This window comes from Calidris pugnax, unplaced genomic scaffold, assembly GCF_001431845.1.
Source record: "Calidris pugnax isolate Ruff unplaced genomic scaffold, ASM143184v1 scaffold14, whole genome shotgun sequence".
NCBI lineage: Eukaryota > Metazoa > Chordata > Aves > Charadriiformes > Scolopacidae > Calidris > Calidris pugnax.
This window is the reverse complement of record NW_015090793.1, coordinates 7,685,085-7,699,534: the sequence shown is the minus strand read 5'-3', so window position 1 is coordinate 7,699,534 and position 14,450 is coordinate 7,685,085.

Below are 14,450 nucleotides of genomic sequence, written 5' to 3'. Positions count from 1 at the left end.
CCTTTCTGGTAGTGCAGGGGTAGAGAGATTGATGGCTCTTGTTTTGGCATGCATGAGTCCACACTCTCCTACAGGGTGCAGGGACTTGGCAGGTCTCTGAACAGAGGGAGTGTGCTGAGACTCATCTGTCTTATGCCCTGTCACTCTGGAAATTGAATCAGACAAGTGCCTGTGGAGGTTCCTCGTGACAGATCCTGCATACAAGGAGTGTTACTTGTTACGCTTGTTGGTGTCCCAGGGACCAAGCCTGGGTGATGCAACAAGGGACATGTTTTTGGATCTTGCAGGGTCTTTTCTAGAGCAGAAGAAGGTGCAAAGGGTCTTCCCCACTTATACGCCCTGTGCCATGGTGAGCAGAGTGAGAGTCTTACAAGCGTGAGCTGTTTACAGTTTCTCAGGATGTAGGTGGGCCAACTATGAGATGGAGACACAAAGCCCTACTTTGCATCATGGTTCATCTCCTGAAATAACACCCAGAAGGAAAAAAGCAGTAAGTAGCCTGCCTAACGTGATAACAGACCTTAATTCAGGTAGTGACAGCATCTGAGCCTAAATGGAGAGTGAACAAGCATTGCATGAGTAGTGTTGTAGGGCCATGAGAGTTTCATCAATATATTCTGTAAGTTGGCAAAAGGAAGTTAATGTAAGCTGTAAGAAGCAAGAAGTTATTCCTGAATGTGACTGTTCAGAGACCTGGGCTTACTTGAGGGCACCTGTACAGCAAAAGGTAATTTTAGCCATAGAGCATAGTGGGAGCAAAGAACAACTTGAGGAAAATACTCAGAGCTCACCTCCTTCTCCATGGCACACAGGGACAGTCAGGTGGGGCTGCCTGTCTCCATAGGAATAAATAAAACAGGCTAGAGCCTGCTCTGGCCCTGAGGAGAACTGGCACCATACAGCCCATGTCTGCATGCCTAGACTCCAAAATACGATGTCTTCATCTGTAGACTTCATTGGGAACAGGTTTTTTGGGAGAAGCCTCGCCCATGCTGTCCCCCAAACTGCACTGAGGCATGTCTGAGACAGAGTCATTTGGGTCAAACAGCAATTAACAGCATAGGTGATTTTAAGGCAATCCTCAGGCCCATGACTTGATCCTGTATAGTTCTGTGGTACGTACGTAGCTGCTGTGACCCAGCTGTTCTGAAAAGTACATAAAGCTGGTCTCAGAGTTCAACATAGTACAGCATGTAATGAAAAACACGCCAATCAATTATTCCTCTTGAACAAGAATCAGCACTAACACGGATCCTTCATAGGTCCTCTTTGGCGTAACTTGCCACGTGTCATAAGCAACCCACAGACAGGCTCTAATTGTGAATAGAGTCCACATCCCCACCAACACTGTGTTGCATGGCTGGCTGCCAAAACCAGGCTAATGTAATTAAATGAAAATTGCATCTCTTGTGGGTTTTGACTTCCTTGGCCACAGCAGGTGCCTGTACTGGGTGGTAAAATGCAACTGCAGCTGCTACAGCTGTTACTCTGGCAGCAAAGTAAGAGTCCAGTTAAAACCCAGGAAGGGTATACTATGTTCAGCTTGTAAAACCCAGACAGTGGCTTGCAATCACTTTATTCCAGGGCATTTATTGAAATTACCATGTGGTGGTGGTGGGCTTTGCTGGTTTTTGTGTAGGCTTCTTTTTTTTCTTTCTTTTTTTTTTTTTTTTTTTTTTTAAAAAGGGTTTTTTTTCAGCTTCCCACAGAAGATGAGAAGGAACATAGACAGAACATTGGATTAGCCAATGGAATATTCCATACCATAGACGTCATGCTCTGTATATAAATAGAGGTTGGCCAGGGTAGGGGGGCAATCCATGATCTCTGGTCAGGTCAGGCTGGGCAACAAATTCACCAGCCAGTGAGAGTGACTTGTGTCTTGTACATTCCTTTACCATTATTGCTGTTTTCCTTTTCTGTTATTGTTCTATTAAACTGCCTTTATATCAACCCATGACTTGGGTTTTTTTTTCTCTTTCCCCTCCTTTTCTCTGTCTTCTTACCCTTCTGAGGGAGGAAAAGGAGGGGTGAGAGAGAGGCTGCATGGTCCTAGTTGCTGGCTGGGGTTAAACCACAATATTAGTAAATTTGTGTACAGGCAGTCTATGCCAGTCTTAATTCTCCATATTTTTTTTTGTTTAGTTCATAGCATAAGTTCTGTGCATTTTTTTTGTGTTTTTTTTTTTTTTTTTTTTTTTTTTTTTTTTTTTTTAGTAGAAAGGGATTGTTTGACAGCTTCTGTTTTAAACCAATATCTGAGGAAATTATCCAAGCCAAAGATGCTGCCAACCGTTCTCCCTATAGAGATGGCTCTTGGTGCAGGGTGAGGTAATGAATGACACATGTGAAGAGCACCCGCTTAGAAAATACTGGGCCCACTGACAACAGTAAGGCATTTGGTGTAATTAGAAACCAGCTTGCTGAGCTAAATGGATCGTCTGAGTCACCTTTAGACAGCCAAGTGCCAAAGCACTGCCTACAGTGTAATTTGCTGGTCAATATTTTTCACAAAAGGTTCCCCCCCCGTGCTGCCTTCGACGCCTTTGTTCGCTGATTATAACTGCCTGTGAGTTGCAGTAGCCTGGCAGTTTCTTTGGCATCCAGTGATTTGCTTTGAGAAACTTCTAAATCCATAGCAAAGCTTCTGGTTTTCTTTCAAATTGTCATTCACTGGGGTGATGAGGGGCAGAAATGGAGCTCTGTAACAGAAAGAAGCTTCTAAAGACCTTTAATGTTGTAAGTAACTGAGATTATATAGAAAGAGGGGAAAGGAGGGAGAAGTGATCTATCGACAGTGCTGGAATAAAGCCAGTTTCAAAGCATAATTTCCCTTTGAATAAAGAAGCTTTTGCCCTCTAAACCCTGCACTTCTACAGCCATTGAATCAACAGTTGCCATTATAAAGCAGCAGCTTTTTCCTCCATAATCAGTGCAGAGATAGTTTTTAATACTTAACATTATAATAGCATCTCACCTATGTCATTCTGATGTATTGGTTCAGCTTGCCTGTGAGCTACAGCCTGGGAGATGTAAATAAGTGGAATAAAAAGATAGCAGTCAGGTCCTTGGCCATGACAGCTCAGTTTCTGTGCAAAAGCTGACCTGAAATGGAGGAAGAGCAGTCAGAAGAACAGTAACAGTGAATGAGGGCTCTGCTGACCTCCATTCTGCTCTTGCACAGAGGAAGAACTGAAATGTCCTTTCCATCAAAATACGAAGAAAAGAGAGCAATGCTGTGCGTGAGCAAAGAGGAACCTTCAGCAGTTGCAACAGCTGTGTCTATCAGGAACTGGCTTCATGGACAAGTCCTTGTTTGTAATTATATTAAAAAACTGACTGGCTTTGGGTTGGGAAGAAGACAATAAAACTGCTCCATAGGAAAGTAGAAACTTTAATGTTGTTACTGTGGGCATAACACTGACAGCATTATAGGAGTGATCTTCACTAAAGGAGTAGATTGGTTCCTCTGAAGACCATACTTTTTCAGGGATCTGTGTCCCACCTGTGCTTTACTAGAACAACTCTGTTTATTGTAGGGGCTGCCACTGAAACCTCACACACTTTCGTGGCTGAGTCCTTCTGCATGCCTCTTGCAGGGACAAAGCCCCAGTTCTTGCTCTGTTCCCTCCAGAGAGTTTCTGGAGAACAGCCTTTGCCATCCCAGTGAGGGTTTTAGAGCTGAGCTTTTGACTCCTTCATTCTTTCTCTTAGACTTGAGACTGGAAAACAAACATAACCCCTTTCAGAATTTTTGAGCCCTTATCAAAACACAACATCATGAGAAATACTTAAGCAAGTAACTGTCCTACAGTGTGCGAAAGCCTCATTTATGCTGGTCAAAACTAGACATACAAAGCTGGACTCCAGTGTCATAATCCAACAGTACTTCAAGGCAAGGAAACCATGTGAAAATCTACTTTGATTTTATCCATGTCACAGATATCATGGGCTCAATCTGAAGTCACCAAGTGCATCCAAGATCACCATTTAAGGTTGACCCAGGACCTCTGGTAGAAGCGTGCATGTAGAGGGGCACCTGGAGATCAAATAGGATCCTTAGGACTTCCTAAATGGCTCGAAGTTCCTTACGTTTGTATGACCTTTTACTAACCCTAATATTTGGGCTTAAAACCCAGAAGTTAAAAAAAAATTGAAAACAGAAGGCCGGGAGACTAGTGTACTATCAAAGCCTGAGGTCTCACTTTGGTGCAATGGCTTCCTGGGCTACTATTTACCTGGATTGTTTGGGCAAAATATTGAATTATTTCAACTTGGAAAATGGGTTGTTAAGAATTATGCTGTTGAGTAGCCATATTTACTTTTGAGACCCACATTTGCAAAGCTAAACCTCTAGATGTGATGTTGCTTTCAGTCCTCTGTAAGTACCCACCTCTTCTTGAAAGTCATTAGGTCATTGCAGGTAGATCTCCTCAATGAAGATGGAAGTGTTGTTTGCTTAATTTTGTTTTTCAGTTGTCCCAGAAACACTGACTTTATACGAAAGAAAATTCTGTAGCTTTTGCTCTTTTACTCACAAAAGCTAGCATTTAATCCTATGGACTATTTACACACTACTTGCAGTTTATACACATACACTATTTGCTGAGCAAAACCTGTGAAAGGTGTAGTCTGACAGCACAGAGAGCAGGTGAAAATCTTCAAGCAAAACAGCTGAGGCAACTGAAACAATCTAGAAATTTATGTTGAACTTTCCTGACTTACAACATACCAGGAAAATCTGAAAGCAACCAAAAACTTCTCAAATGTTTGCTTTTGACACGTTGCAAGTGAAACGTACATGTCCTCTTAAAATAATCTTTCATAGTGAAATCTACCTGCATTTCTTTTTTAAGGTTAAAAATGCTTTCCAAACAAGATGAAATGCTTAATTTCCTATTATCTTTTTCCTTAGCTGTCATTTTACCAGGGTTTATGTTCAGTAAAAAGTTGCTCATTCACTCGCCTTTGTTATTGTTGTCTAGCCTTCAAACCCCTCAGTATTTTAAGGCTTTCCATGGCAAAATCAGACATCTTTTCTAGGCCCTTCTGAATTTTTGTTTTCATGACTTGAGACAAATAAGAAATGAATATAAAAGGTGATCTGATTTTTCCTATTTTTGAAATAAAATAATAAAACCCACAACCCTCTATTTGTACATGAAGTGAAAGATTCAAAGCTTGTATAAATAATTTACTTGAACAATTAGAATATTTTTCCTAAATACTTTGCTTACACATAACCTGTCTTATAATACACTAGAAAACTTCAGCTAACACAAATCACTGTAGCGCAGAGAACATTCATTGAGCTAATTCAGTTTGCCCCCTTTGGAAAATTTCTGGCTCATTCTTAGTTCTTGGTCCAAGTAACTTTCTGAATATGTCCCTTAAATATTTCAGAAGTGGGCTATAAAGGTTTGGTTTATGTATTCAGAAACAGCATTGCATAGCTAATTTGCAACTTCTCCAAATAAAACAAGGTTCCCCTTTCAGGTTTTCCCAACTCTACTCAAAGGAAGCATTTTCCTCTTCCTATATGCTAGTATCAATGGGACTTAACTGATATAAATTGGATTTTCATGCTTCAGGAGCTAAGTTTTGGGCTTTGGTTGGTTAGGGTGTAATTTAATGCTATGTTACGTATGTTTTATGTGATGTTTTTTTGCAATGAAACTCTCTGGATTGTCAATTTTTATCATCTTTACGAATGTCATACGGATCTTTGACATGAATACACCACATATTTAATTGACAAATGTAAAAACAATTTTCTTCATTAACCGTACACAAAGATTTCATTTGGTGACTGAAGGAAATCAAAATATCTCTCTATATAAACTGTTTCTAAAACAGGCAATTGAAATTTCCTTTCTTGGAATTTTTTGCTTTGGAGTAACCATAGCAGTTATTTTTCTGATATGTTCCAGCCAATTGTTGTAATCATTGTGGTCTTGTTAGGTTATTTCCTTGAGAAAACGGCTGCTCCCTTTTTTCCCTGTAGAATTCTTAGAATGAAAACATCATTTTACTGTGGGCAATGTGATGTGTTTCAGGGGAAGGAACTAATGACAGGTCATGACTCTCCTCAAGAAGGAAAACAAGCCTTCTCCAAAGTATGAAAAGGCAAGTTGATTGCCTGTTCAGTGTCTGGGGATATTTTCTGAAGCCAAAGGATACATGGTGTGATTGTCATATTCTTGCAGTCATGGAAACATAGAGTGTCTTAAAAACAGTGACCTTTGGCTCTTCAGCTCCCTCTGAAACACCCTATAAAAGCGAGCCAAACTGAAGCAAATCAGTGCAAAATGCTCCATGCCTGATCACTCTCTGTAGCACTTTAAAGCTGGCTGTTCTACATTTCATGGATCAAATCTTTCAGATAAGACTTTGTATTTTTTTGGCCTACTGCTAGCCTTAACTTTCTAAGCACAACACTTGCAGTGGCTCCTCTCCCCTACACACACACACAGATTAGCTAGGTGTCTGACAAAAGGTTACATGATTTGCCATCTGAAGCAACATACACTTTCAAAAATGCTGCAGCACCTGCATGGGAAAATGATTGTACGAGGGAAATTTCGGCCTTGGGCTGATAGATGTTCAGGTATGGCTGAAATTCTTATCAATTAGCTGACCACTGCAGTGCAGAACTCATCTCCCTGAGGGGTGAGACTCCAAGATGAAATATAGCCAAGTCCTTATCCCATTAATACCTATAAATGAGTGACAGATGTTATGGGAGAAGATGGGGTCTCCTCTACCCCCATCTATTCCCTTGCCCATGGCCAAGCGCATACCAATGAAGCTAATGCTACCTCCATTCCTGCATCATCTCACCTCAGCTGCAGTAAGCTTGCTGTCCATAGCTCCTTTTTAGGGCCTCCAACTTACCAGGAGGGAGCTTGATAAGTTCTGGTGGAGCAAACATGGGAATTGGTCTTATAAAAGGCATTGTACAGACCCATCCTTGATAAATAGATTTTGATCCAGAATTCCAGGAGGTGATTATGGCTCTTACGAAAGAGCTGCTACATTTCATGAGTGTGTTTCTGTTGTTCTTGGTCCATTTTCAGAAGAGAGTGCCTTGTTCAGATTAGAATGGCATTTGTGTTTAGCTGTTTGATGTTATAACTTGATGAGAACATTAACTGTTTCCTGCTCACTGGGGGAAATAATATGTGTCCTGGACTTTTACCACAAAATGAGAGGGAAAACACATAGCCCAGATGCCCCCATTCTCCAGCCTCACTGGGAGTATAAGGGGTGAATAACTGGTCAACTAAGGCAGGTGGAGACAGTTCTCTGCCAGCTTGAGGTGGTGTTGCCTTCCACCATGCCACCTGGTACCCCATGTCAGGTATGCAATCAACTTGGTGTCTTCTGAATGGCTGCTGGCCAAGATACCAAGAAGGATGGAGAAAGTCCTTGCATTCTTTGAGTTCTCACCTGCATTCCCCAAGGGACCTACAGCCGCCCACACATGTTATTGCAGCCCTTGTGCCAGGGCAGGTCTGTAGGGACCTTCATGGTGAGAAGCTCGCAGCTTGCAGGGAACTGCATCCCTTCCTAAAAAAAAATCTGCAGAACCAAATCCAGAACTAAAAGCATCTTACTTGTTGGCATTGTACTGAGTGTAGCAATTCCTTTCTCACAGCACAGTGCAATGAGATGGGAACACCTCTGACAGCTGTTCGTAAACTTGTACATGCTGCTCAGTTTTCCCAGTTTTTCCACTGTGTGATAAAAAGACAATGTAGTGTTTCTTTCTGCCCAAGTTAACTTTTTTTTTCTTTTTTTTTTTTCCTCTTCTAATTCTAAAAGTCCTGATCCCTATTACCTAATGTCACGTAGCAGGAAATACCTCACGGCAATTTATTCATTGGCTGCTCTTGTTTAATATGTATTTGGGCTTGGCTATTCCATTTTCAGCTGTTGCTAATTTTTTTACTGGAGGAGTGACCTACATTTTTGTGAGGAATAAATCAGAATCAGAGTTTGTCAATGTGGTAAAAAAATTTAAAAAAAACACAATTAAAACTCTGTGAGACCAAGGAAGAATTGCCCCGTGTCTTCACAAATTGGTAAACTATAGCTCCTTATCTAATATTTGATAGCCCCATTATCTTAATATCCAGCAGCAAATGAAATTTGTATGTTTTCCCAGACTATGCAATTTTCTTACACTCTCTGTCTTCATGCCTAGCTGAGGATCAGTTCTTAGTTGATCCTAATCTGCTAATTATGTCAGATTATGTGGTGGTTGAGTATTACGTAATAGAAAAGCAAAACATTTCTCCTTGCTAGCTTTGATCTGAACTCAAGTTTCTAGAGGGCATGAATTAGAGTGGAGCTGGTCACCTGTTCCCCTAGTTATTCTTTTCCTAATTTAGCTATATATAAGGCATAATTCTATATCCATGGCTTCTTGGCAATAACAGAGTAGCCTTGAGAGAAAGCAAACAACCTTCTGTCTAAAAAGCTCTTTTTGGTAAAGACTTCATTTCTTCTGAATAATTCCTTTGAAGTCCCTTCTGGTGAGGGAAATCCTGTACATTTGCTTTATGAGTTTTGCAAGACTAATTTCTTCAGACTGGCCAGGCTGATTGACAAGAAGCCCTGTCCGAAGCTAAGCATTGCCTGTCTCACACTTAGAATGGAGAAATACATTCAAGAGCCAAACTTCCTTATTTGCAAGTAATGTTATGAACATGAAACTCAGATCACTCTTTCTGAAGTACTGGCACAGTCAACAACTTTTTTTGTTGAGGCTAACCAGTTTTGAGTAACCCAGGTAAATCTGGGGGTTTGCACCGTCCAAGATAACCACTGAGCAGTTTCTTCTGAGGTGGAACTTGAGGGTCAAATCCATCTTTAATTTAACTGCAAACTCTTACTCCACATTCAAACAATTAATTATTTAACTCTACCAAACAGCAGGCATTCAGACACACACAGCAAAATGTCATGACATGAGTGTCCCAGATGCCTTTTGGATATGCCCCATGCTCTTTCTGTCCATCAAGCTGAAGGTCTGCTTGGATGATTTACTCAGGACAGAGATAACTAAGGGATTTCAGCTCAGTTTATTGCAATGTCTCTCAGCCCCAGTGAATATCCATAACCTTGGTGCACTTTGTTTGAACAAGTGTTGCTCTCCAAAGAATTTTTAATAAGGTGCATAATAAAGTTTAATAAGCTATAGCAAGCAGACATGTTTAAACACATGTTAGCGGTATGTCTAAATGAAGTGTTTATATTTTTGTGTGTCCAGTACTGCTATTCCAAAAAAATTTCTATAAAGAAAAAATGCAGTAAAAAATTACCAAATACATGCCTCATACTGTTCTTCTTTCTGGATGAATTAATTTGAAAATATGTTGCTTAATATGACATCAGGTTTATATTGTGTGTTACACTTCTCTGTGCTTGTTCAACCAACATTTAACTCTCAGGCACTTCCACAGAAGTTGTGTGGATTTCTTTCCTGGTTTTGACAGGATATCTGGTAATACGAAGTCCTCACCACAATAGTCAACATAAAGAAAAACATCACCTTCAAAAATGTAGACATGCTTCCAAATCTCTGTTGAGAATCATGGCTTTTTTCTAAGAATTAACTATTCTCTGGGTCAAAGCTAATTGTGAAATTCAAAGACAAGGGTCCAGATGTCCCAAAATTCTAATGGTTTTGCTCCTGCTCTTTTTTCCATTCCATTTATGTTATATGACTGTCTTTTTGGAACACTGTTTTTTCAGTGTCTTTTTATACAAATACTTGGTGGAATGCAAAATAACAATTATTATTGTAAGTGATCCTTTCGCACAGTGCGCCACTAGTTCCCATAGAAAAAACCTGACCCGAACTTACGTTTAGAAGCTAATAGTTTAGTTTAGATAACAGCATGGATCTTCATCTTCCAGCATTTATTCTAAAAAGATAATTTCTTCTTGCTGTTCCTTATACGCCTGCTATTTCTGGGCCACGCAAATCTTGAGGACTGATGTGACTGCTACATACACTGTCTGTTGCCCTGTTTGCAGCAGAATAAAGGGGCCCACTCTTTCATTTCCTCTTTTCGTCAGTAGTCTGGTAGCCAAGTCTCCTCTTGTATCCACCATACACCAATCTAAATCAATAGACAGAAGAGTAATACTGGCAGAAGCCAGAGCTTTAGCTTATGTGTATTTCCGCCTTCATGCTTCTCCGAGCTGCTGATGTACCTGTGCCTGGTTCACCCCATCTGGTGAAGACCCGCAGCTCCTTTTTTTGGACCCTGCAGCAGCACCAGCCTTAAGGACTTGGGTAAGTTTACCTCCACTGGTGGCCTTGCATGGATATCAAAGGAGACATCCCTGTCAGGTTGATCTTGTGGTGGCTGTTGTATGAGTGATGTTTAACGCTCTAGAGAAGATCAGTCCATGACTGACCACATCCAGCTACCAAATAGAGGAATCGTCCAGCTTTGTGTGCAGACTGGCATTTCACCCAAAAGCCTTGGCCAAGCTAAGGGAAATCAAAGCACTTGCTTACCTCTGTAGCATGAGCCTGTGAACCCAGTGAAAAGCTTGTATTTAATGCTAGATAATAAGTAACAGTCTATCCTGTTAAGGTTTTGATACCACATTTAGAGACCTAATGTCTGAAAGATCTTAATTTAAAGGCACTTCAAATTGTTGGCAGAAAACTTTGCTTTATTGATATTAAACATATTTTTGTTTTCCGATTTGCAGCGTGTTTTATTCCTCATGAAGCTTAAAAGCCCAACTAAGCAGACACACTGAAAAACAAATGTTGCTAAAACGATTAAGCGGCATGCAGATGGCTTATATGTTCTTGTGTTAGAGACAGCTTTATAAATGAAGCATGTGTGATAACCATTTATGTTTCATTAAAAAAAATTCTGGGTATTTTTATAAGCAAATATGCTTTCAAAGAAAAACATCAACCAACTTGATTAAGAGATTTAACAGCCAAAAAAGCTGTCTAGCCCAAATGCTCAGTAGCAGCTGTAACCTTGTGAAAATTGACCTATAACATAGCCACGGGGTTCTTGATTCCAAGAAGAATCTTCTCTTTAAGAAAATTGATTTGCTTTGCAAACCTTGACCCCTCACTATTTTTCATTCTCCATCAACCCCTGGGGCACACTGACCTCACTGCAAGAAGTCACACGTATGAGACACCCCTCTTCAAATGAGACGAAAGCTTTCCATGTAGGGCTTGTTGGGCCAAGGTTCATAGCAACAAATCTTTCCTTGTTCTGCTGCAAGATTAAGTCAAGATGACTGACATAATTGGCCAAACAGTTTTCTAACTGGCTTTTTACTTTTGAGATGACCTCTGTTTCTCCCGTTCGTCTGCTGATTACAGATCAATAATACTGTCAAGGGGAGATAGAATAATTTTGTCACTTAGAAATATTATAATGGGATAAAACCCCTGGCTTGTCATATCACTAAATTTGAAGAGATAATTGAGCTGTCAATTTAAATATAAAATTAATGCCTCCATGCAAGCAGTGTTTATAAAAGCCAAGAGGCAAGTAGAGATGAAATGAGCTGACAGGTAGAGAGGGGCTGAATTTTGGTGTCTGAGAGCCCAGTACATGGGATAATTCTCTAAACTTACTTTGAATTAAACTGAGCTTCTTGTGTCTGCAAGACTACACTGGGTGCATTTATTTTATGAATGTTCTTTCATGCAATCCTTGAACCAGCCACAAGTGGGAGATGATCTTTATTGAGAACATCATTTCAGCCTGTCAGCTTCTGCACCTATTAGGTGCAGGACAGGAAAAGTAAATTTATTGCCGACTCTTTTTTACCTCTTTCTAGTGAATATTCCTTTCAAAGGCCACTTGCTTGTTTGGACGTCATCAAGACAAGGAGCAACTTTTATTCCTTGCTGCCCACCGTGATGTTTGTATAACCCAAAGCTTGCTTCCATTCCGGTAGCAGTAATTACTATTAGTGGACTAAAGTGATTGACTACAGCACCGAGGGAAAATGTTTGCACTGGGTTTCAGTTACTATTTGCTATATGTGCTCTGCTGAATGTATTTACCAGGCTTTTGCATTTATTAACTGAGTTCTGTGATGTGCTTGGCCCTTGTTTCTGCTTTTGAATTGCTCTCAGTTCTCACTGGCAGATCCTGAGTGTCACACTGGTATAAACGAGAAGCAGTGAACTCGACTGAGGACATCCAACTGCATTGAGATCACACACGGAGTGCTCAGCTCTTTTGGGATTCCAATGTCCCATCTCAACTAGGAAGATGCACTGTTAGCATCAACCACAACCAATATGACCCAAAAGCAGGAGCTGTGGAGTAAGAACCACGCTGGTATATTTGAAGATTTTTGTGGCTGGCTTCTAAAGTTTCATAGAAAATAGGAGTTCAGGGTTGGCCACAGAGGTAGCAACATGGACCAGGAATGAGAAGCCAAAGTGTTTGTCTGTGTGCAGCTTAGGGAGAAGAAGAACAAATTTACATCATGGCACAGCCAACATTTATAAAGCCAGCAACCAAGCCGTGGCTCATACGAATGAGTTATAGCCCATCTGAAGAACAACATCATTGTGTAGTGGCATGAATGAAAAGGCTTATTCTTTGTGGAAAGAGAAAGAGCGTACATTGGTGTCTACAACCATAGAAGAGAAGATGAAGTCTGCAACATTTATTTAGGGCTGATCACAGAGATATGAGTAAATCCTATCAATTTCCATGGTACAAGATGACTGCAACCCAGAAGTATTCCTGATCAATCCGTAATCAAAAGCAAGTTGTCAGGAGTCTTTACATTTGTGAAAATAATCAAAATGGACACTTTCACTATAAATGTATCTTCTTTCCTTTCGTGTTCATCTGTTGATTCTGGGGCAGATTTTAATCAGTGGTTTTACAGCTCTTTGGGACATAGAGGCTTTTCTATCAGTTCATGGATTTTGTTACACAAAGTTTTCTTTGTATATTGGGAGGCTGGAGAATTGGCTCCATGTGAGCCTGTAGAGTTTATAAAACCTGTAAGCACTAAACTCTGTTGGCTTCCCCTGCAAAAATAAATGTCAGTCTGGAAACCTATGATTCTGGATTGAAACAGAACCCACAGATATATAAAATCATCTTGAAACAGGACCGCCCCATCCAGTGTTCATGTAACTTAGTGCTAAATACCAAGCATTCAGAAGTCTTGAATCACCTTCCAAAACCTTGAAATTATCCTTAAATCTGTTGTGCTAAATAAGTAAATAACTAAATTTTGGGTTTCATTGATTAGTTTATGTTTCTTGGCCATTTGTGATCGCACTTTCAAATTCTTATCTTCGATGAAGACATCTAGAAACTTTCTTTGTTTCAAATAATAGCTGAGTATTTTATAATCAAGTGACTTGAGGAGATGAGGCTTTCAAAACCCACATCATACCAAGTCTTGTCACTCATTCAGATTTGCTTACAACAGGTACACAGGGCACAGGAGTACACAGAGGAAAAACAGATCCTGACCCTCTCAGTCATGTAAACAACTGTCTCTTCCTCTCCAAAAGTAACAGCTAGTTGAAATAGGAGAATACGTGATGTACTGAGCAGCTTTTGGCCCTGAAACAATTATTGTAACACGTGAAACTGCCTCAGCTTCTCAGTATCTCTGAAAGGAAACCAGAGTTTAAATCTTTCTGAGTACAGCCATAGCTGAGAGGAGCAATTAAGACATTTCACCGGACTGAAAAGACTTTGTTTTTCCACTGTTTTTCCACAGTGAAGGACACCTTCTGTCTACCTGTATATCAAAAGCAGGGACTGTGTGTAGATGGGCACTTTATTCCCCCTTACTTGGGGAAAGAGAAAGAAAAAAAGGAAGGAGGGGTGGGAAACCACTCAAGCCAAGGGACTAATCTGGCTCACAGTACTCATGTTGTTTTGTTGTTTCCTATAAAGAATGAATTTGAGTTGAGGGAGGGCTGGTGAAGCTGGTGATGGCAGTGGCACATGGGAGCTGGGTCAGAGCTCATGCTGAGGGGGCCACGGCCCTGGGGGCTCACAGGGCCCAGGCAGTTTCTGTGGCTCACACAGGGCCTCCCAGAAACCCGTGACTGTCAAAGGTTTACCAAAATAAGAATGTTTAGTTTTTTAAATAAATAAACATATATAGTTATACCTAGTGCCCCCCCCCTCCCCAGGTTGTGTATTTTCAGTCATCTTCAGACCCATCTGATTTCAACAGATTTCACACTCAACACAAGTGGAAGTTTGGCCTCAGCATAGGTGATAACCCAGTTTCAAACTCTGGATCTCCATCTCATGGTTTCTTTTGTCACAGCTGCCTTACCTTAGAAAAGAAGTCTTTTACCAAGCAAACCACAGAGAAAATTAATTCAATCTAAATTAAGTCCCCCCTCTTTTTTCCTTCAAGCCCACTCTCATCTTAAAGCTGCACGGTGAAGTAAC